We start from the raw sequence: 6,843 nt of genomic DNA, 5'->3' as shown, positions 1-6,843 counted from the left end.
TCAAACAACTCCCGGAGCAGAGGGGGTAGGAGAGGAGGAAGCAGAAGGTGGACAGAGATAGAACGGTGGCGGCCGAGGATGGAGAAGGTATGGAAGAGGGAGGCACAGGAGGAGGCGACCCAACTGGGCGGGCGCGGGAGAGCTTGAGAATGAGGGAGTTGAGGGAGGAGGGGAGGAGGGGGAGGTGTTAGTGCAGAACTTTAGAGCGCAGAACTTATGCGAATGAGACTCAAACCGATCTGAGTTAAATCGACAAGTTCGTGTCTATATGATATCCATGCGAGCACAGTCGTCATCATTAGCTACTGTTTAAGATGAGATTAAAAATTCTAACTTTTTGGGTTAACATGATTTTATAAGATAACATCATATTCATAATTTACTTAACCTCCTAGATTTATCTAAAATGATATGTTATCCTGTCGAGAATCTAAGTAGATAGAACTGTCTAGATGACGTGGCTGGAATGATGACCGCATCAACATGACCCAGAGTGAAGAGAAGTGATGAGCTATCTTCCATGTTGATCAAGTCATCAAAAGGTATCTGGTCAACGCTACCTTAGCCAACGACCAAGTTGCCCAGTCCCCTGGTACCCCGATGCTCGAGGCATATCCCAAGAATATATAAGCAACATGCTAAATAGCAGAATAATGAAATGGATGAAGAGAGAGTAGGTAACATACCCTGGCACCCGAGGGGCACAAGTCCGACTGACTTGATAGTGTCACAAAGGATGAATCACACACGATAACAGAGTCAAATCGTTGAACCCATCGAACAATGCCACGCGAGCGATCGCTATAATAGTGGTGTCGCGCGAGAAATGGTGGCGATACCGAGTGAAAGATGAAAAATAGTACTAAGTCAATAACCGGGTGAATGTCGAGCGAGCTACTGCGAGAATGTCAAATGAGCCACGAAAACAATGCCCAAGCAGCAAGTGGGATGTCGAGCTGATCGAGTGATCGAGCGGGCAGGCGATGCTGGGCCCGTGACTGCGAAGATGTCAATCGAGCGATCGGAAGGACACAAATCAGGTGAAGAGACGTTAGGCGAGCGGTGCAGAGCGTGCGACCGCGAAGATGCCTACCGATGGATCAAGAGAATGTCAACTGAGCCACCGAAAAATGTCGACCGAATGACCGTAAAATGCTAACCGAGTGACCACAAGGATGTCGGACGATATAAGCGAGTGGCTAAGCTGACGATCATGCAATAAGGATCAGGAGGCTACGAAAGTGATGACCGAGCGACCAAGAGAATGGCAGCTAGTCGATCGTAAACTGCCGACCAGGCCATCTAGAGCATGTCAAGCGTTTGACCAAGTAGTTCAAGCGAGTGGTCGAGCAGACATCCGAGCGATACTGGTCGGATGACTTCGAAAGTGTTGAACGAACGGCCCAGAGAATGTCGAACGGGTGATCATAAAATGCTAACCCAACAATTGAATGGTACCGAGCGGGATAATGTCGCCCGGGAGAGGATTGCAAGAGATCGAAAAGCACGACGTCAGTGTCCCGAATGGGGTGCAAGGCTCGTGTGATCGAAAGGCATGGGCCCCGTGGGATACCCTAGTTGGAAACTAGTGAAGATACTCTGGCCAAGACTGGTGGCGATACCCTGGTCTGAGACCAGTGGAGATACTACAGTCCGAGACCAGTGGAGATACTGCGGTCTGAGACCATTGGAGATAGCTCAACCCCGAATAGGGGAGATGGATGCTCCAATATGTTGGTCCGAGACCAGTTAAAATCGCTCGACCCCGAACGGTGGAGATAATGTTGGAGCAATCCCAATGGTCTGTGTGACCATGTGTTTTGGTGTTTGGGCAAAGGATTTAAGTTAGATTTACTCTTGTTATTTGATATGTGTATGTGAGTGTGCAGGTTTGCAGGATACACATATGACTCAGCTTGATGGCTTTGGGTCCGGTGAAAGATGGAGCATCCGAGGGACAGTGGACAAGGCAGCAAGGACAAGGGCCGAGGGAAGCGACTTCGAGGCATACACGAAGGATGACATTGGGGGCGAGCTGCGGGCTTGGATGCATCCGAGGGACGAGAGCTAAAGGAAGTAGGCTTGAAGGAAAGAGGTCAAGGCTGCAAAAAAGAGTCAAGTGAGTCGTGAGGGTACGCGTGCATGAGCAGCCAATGACACTGTAGTAGTTGCTGTAGCAGTCAACAAGCACTGTAGCAGTCAATGACACTATAGCAGTTACTGTAACAGTCGACTGGTGTACTGTAGCAGTCGACTGGTAGAGAGCCGTTGGGCTGGCACAAGTCGACTGGTGGTCGGCCAAGGTGACGAAATTAGATTTGGTTAAAGCCTAATTAGTAGTCACCAAAGTGCTCAAGGTTCTCTTGTGCCCAAGTGTTCTTGGTTGGTGTTGTGGTGAGGTTTCTCCACCCACAAGGAGTTGCTTGAGTAGCCGGAGTTTGTCAGAGGCTAATCCACCGACGGATCGGGATCGCCCACCTTACGGACAGCCGTGGAGTAGGAGCAAGTTATCTCCGAACCACGTTATATCGACGTGTATTGGTTTGCATTTCCTTTCTTTGTCTTTAGCTTTTGTATTCGTATTTTAGGTTTGTATTATTTCGCTGTGCAACTAACGAATACGTAGGAAGCAATCAATTTGGGGGCACCGTCCATTCATACCCCCTTCTAGTCGGCCACCAATCCCCTACAGATAAGAGATCTGATAAGCTGGTCCATGACCAGTGGAGACTGCTCGACCCCGACCGAGGGAGATGGATGCTCTGATAAGCTGGTCCATGATTAGTGAAGATCGCTCAACCCCAAACGAGGAAGATAGGAGATCCGATAAGCTGGTTTGAGATTAGTGAAGACCACACAACTCCAAACGGGAGAGATAAGAGATCCGATATGCTGGTCCATGACTAGTGAAGATCGTTTGACCCCGAACATGAGAGATAAGAGATCTGATATGCTGGTCTGTGACCAGTGAAAATCGCTCAACCCCGAACGGGGGAGATAAGAGATCCAGTATGCTGGTCCGAGACCAGTGAAGACCGCTCAATCTCGAACGGGGGAGATAAGAGATCCGGTATGCTGTTTCGAGACCAATGAAGACCGCTCCACCCCGAATGAGGGAAATAAAAGATCCAATATGCTGATTTGAGACCATTGAAGACCACTCGACCCCAAATGGGGGAGATAAGAGATCCAGTATGCTGGTCCGAAACCAGTGAAGACCGCTCGACTCCAAATGGGAGAGATAAGAGATCTGATATGCTAGTCCGAGACCAATAAAGATCGCTAGATTGTTGGAGTAGACAGGGGTTTATAGTCAGCGCTCGACCTCTAGCGTAAATAGGGGTTTATAGTCGCCGCTCGACTGTTGGCGTAGACAGGGGTTTATAGTTATCGCTTGACTTCTAGAGTTCGTGGCTCTAATATAACTCAAACCCGATTGATTGGCACGAGAGTCTCTGACTCAAGGGGTTATAGTCACCGCTCGATTTCTAGAGCCCGTGGTTCTAATATAACTCAAACCGACCCGATCGCCACGGGAATCTTTGACTTAAGGGTTTATAGTTGTCGCTCGACTTCTACAGCCCGTGGCTCTAATATAACTCAAACTCGGTCGATCAACACGGGAGTCTTTGACTCAATGATTTATAGTCGCCGCTCGACTTCTAGAGCTCGTGACTCTAATATAACTCAAACTCGACCGATCGACACGAGAGTCTCTGACTCAAGGGTTTATAGTCGTCGCTCGACTTCTAGAGTCACTGGCCATAATAAAACTCAAACTCGGTCGATCGACATGGGGAGTCTTCTACTTTAAGCTCGTAGCTCTAATATAATTTAAACCAGGCCGATCGGCACAGGAGTCTTCGACATTGAGCCGGTGACTCTAATATAACTGAAACCCGACAAATCGGCATAGGAGTCTTCGATCGGGAAATTGTGACAGATCCTATGATTGAAAGAGAAAATATAACGGAAAACTGACTTGACAACCAACAGAGGATCTGACTTAGTTCCTCGACTCCCGAATACTCGTGGAGTGAGTAGAATATGATATTTTCGTCGAAACCCATGGGGGTCATGTGGATGGTAGAATTTTCCACTATCGTCCATCTTCACGTTCCAGATCAGGCGAAGTTCCCACAGACGACGCCAATATGATCCTGTCGGGAATCTGAGAAGACAAAACTATCAAAATGGCATGGCTGGAATGATGACTGCATCTTCATAACCTAAAGTGAAGAGAAGTGATGAGATGTCTTCCATGTTGACCAAGTCGTCAAAACACTACTACAAATTGAGACTAAGACATCACTCCTAAAGTATTATTTTTGGTCATATAAATGTTGCATTATACCTAAGGTAACGCTTTTCATTCTATCTTATTAGGTCCTGTCATGTTAGATATAACGCAACGCTTTTGTCATTTTATGCAACACTTTCTTGAACTGTCGCGATATATAGCAAAGGCAACACTTCTCTATATGCAACACTTTTTTTCTTCCAACAACAACACTTATTCTTTTGTTACTCTTAAACAATTGCAACACTTTTGACTATTAATAGCAACACTTTTTACAATTTTTTTAACACAATAATACAACACTTTTCTCCTTAAATGCATCACTTTTTATTAAAACTTTTACCTCTTAAACGCATCACTTATTGATACATATACAACACTTATATTTGTGTTTTATTTTTTAAAATGTAACATGTTTACCCATTAATAGTAATACTTATTTTTTTCATCAATATATTATTGATAATGCAATTTAATTATACAATCAAACACATTTGTATAAAATAGATTATTCAAAATATTATCATTGTATTGTAAAAATTGTACCACATTATATTCTGCTTAAGAATTTTATAAATTTCAATAAATGACATCTACAAATATATAGCCAACTAAAGCACTATACAAAAGCCACCAATTAATACCTTCATGAATGCCCTAAAAAAGACAACTAACAATACAAACTCTTTGCTTGCCTTAAAAAAAATCACATAGGTATACAAAATGTAACACTCATTCCCATTCCCAACTATAACAGCTGCTTAGCTATCCAAAATGCTTGCCGCCTACAAGAAAAGCATCACAATGTGGACAACAAAAGTCATAATAGAGATTTGATCATATAGCAAAAGTAATAACCTTTCTGCTCAACTGACAATATATCTAAACACACCTTATCCAACCACCATCCTTCAGCTGGAAAATAACCTTCGTACTCAACTGCAAAGAAGTATCAAACCTCATAGCACAACTAGGAACCAATCATATAAAGAATGATAAACTAGTACTATTATATGAGAAAAATGTATGTGAAAGCACATTGATCTTAGAAATCCTGGAAAATAAAGGAAATAGTAGTGAAATGGGTGTTAGCGAAAAGCAAGAGGTAAAACATATACAAACATGAGGAAAGACTCACATGTTACTAGTCCAAGTAATCTCCTATGCTATAAATTTGCAATTGGATGCTAAACTTATCATAATTCAAAGCAAAAAATTATATAATTGAACATCAAACTTGCAAAGTCAATAGCAATAATTAATAGCTATCAACAAAGCCACATCAGGAAGAACTAAACCTCAAGCATCAAATTGCAGCAAGTGGGTAATTTCCATAGTCAAAATGAAATGCTTTTCTATGATTAATGGAAGTAAGGACTGGGGATTTAGTTAATTTAAACTTACATGGCAAACATTCACAAGCACTTCCAAATGAACATGCAAAGTTCAAAGTGTCTTTTAAAACAACTTTATTGCCCATATAATTCATACATAAATTTCATTCACTTCAAGTGTATCTTTCTTCTTAATGTTGAGCAAAATAAAATATTCACTGCATACACCTGATTAAAAATTTTGCTAAAGCACAGTGAGACAATAAGTGTGCATTTCTGATCTGTGTATATACAAAAATATCAGAGGAGATTCACATGTACACTATAATACAAAGTTAATTCCAACTTATTTTGATAGGAATGTTCAGTGCCCCACCAGTATCTGCAACTTTAGAGCTCTTTTGCAAATTTTCAACTTTAGCTATTGAGACATTTTTTGACTGATCAAAGATACCGACAGGGGTTTATAGTTATCGCTTGACTTCTAGAGTTCGTGGCTCTAATATAACTCAAACCCGATTGATTGGCACGAGAGTCTCTGACTCAAGGGGTTATAGTCACCGCTCGATTTCTAGAGCCCGTGGCTCTAATATAACTCAAACCCGCCCGATCGCCACGGGAATCTTTGACTTAAGGGTTTATAGTTGTCGCTCGACTTCTACAGCCCGTGGCTCTAATATAACTCAAACTCGGTCGATCAACACGGGAGTCTTTGACTCAATGATTTATAGTCGCCGCTCGACTTCTAGAGCTCGTGACTCTAATATAACTCAAACTCGACCGATCGACACGAGAGTCTCTGACTCAAGGCTTTATAGTCGTCGCTCGATTTCTAGAGTCACTGGCCATAATAAAACTCAAACTCGGTCGATCGACATGGGGAGTCTTCTACTTTAAGCTCGTAGCTCTAATATAATTTAAACCAGGCCGATCGGCACAGGAGTCTTCGACATTGAGCCGGTGACTCTAATATAACTGAAACCCGACAAATCGGCATAGGAGTCTTCGATCGGGAAATTGTAACAGATCCTATGATTGAAAGAGAAAATATAACGGAAAATTAACTTGGCAACCAACAGAGGATCTGACTTAGTTTCTCGACTCCCGAATACTCGTGGAGTGAGTAGAATATGATATTTTCGTCGAAACCCATGGGGGTCATGTGGATGGTAGAATTTTCCACTATCGTCCATCTTCACGTTCCAGATC

Source organism: Zingiber officinale, chromosome 6A (assembly GCF_018446385.1).
Source record: "Zingiber officinale cultivar Zhangliang chromosome 6A, Zo_v1.1, whole genome shotgun sequence".
Lineage (NCBI taxonomy): Eukaryota > Viridiplantae > Streptophyta > Magnoliopsida > Zingiberales > Zingiberaceae > Zingiber > Zingiber officinale.
Note: the sequence above shows the minus strand (reverse complement) of the source record.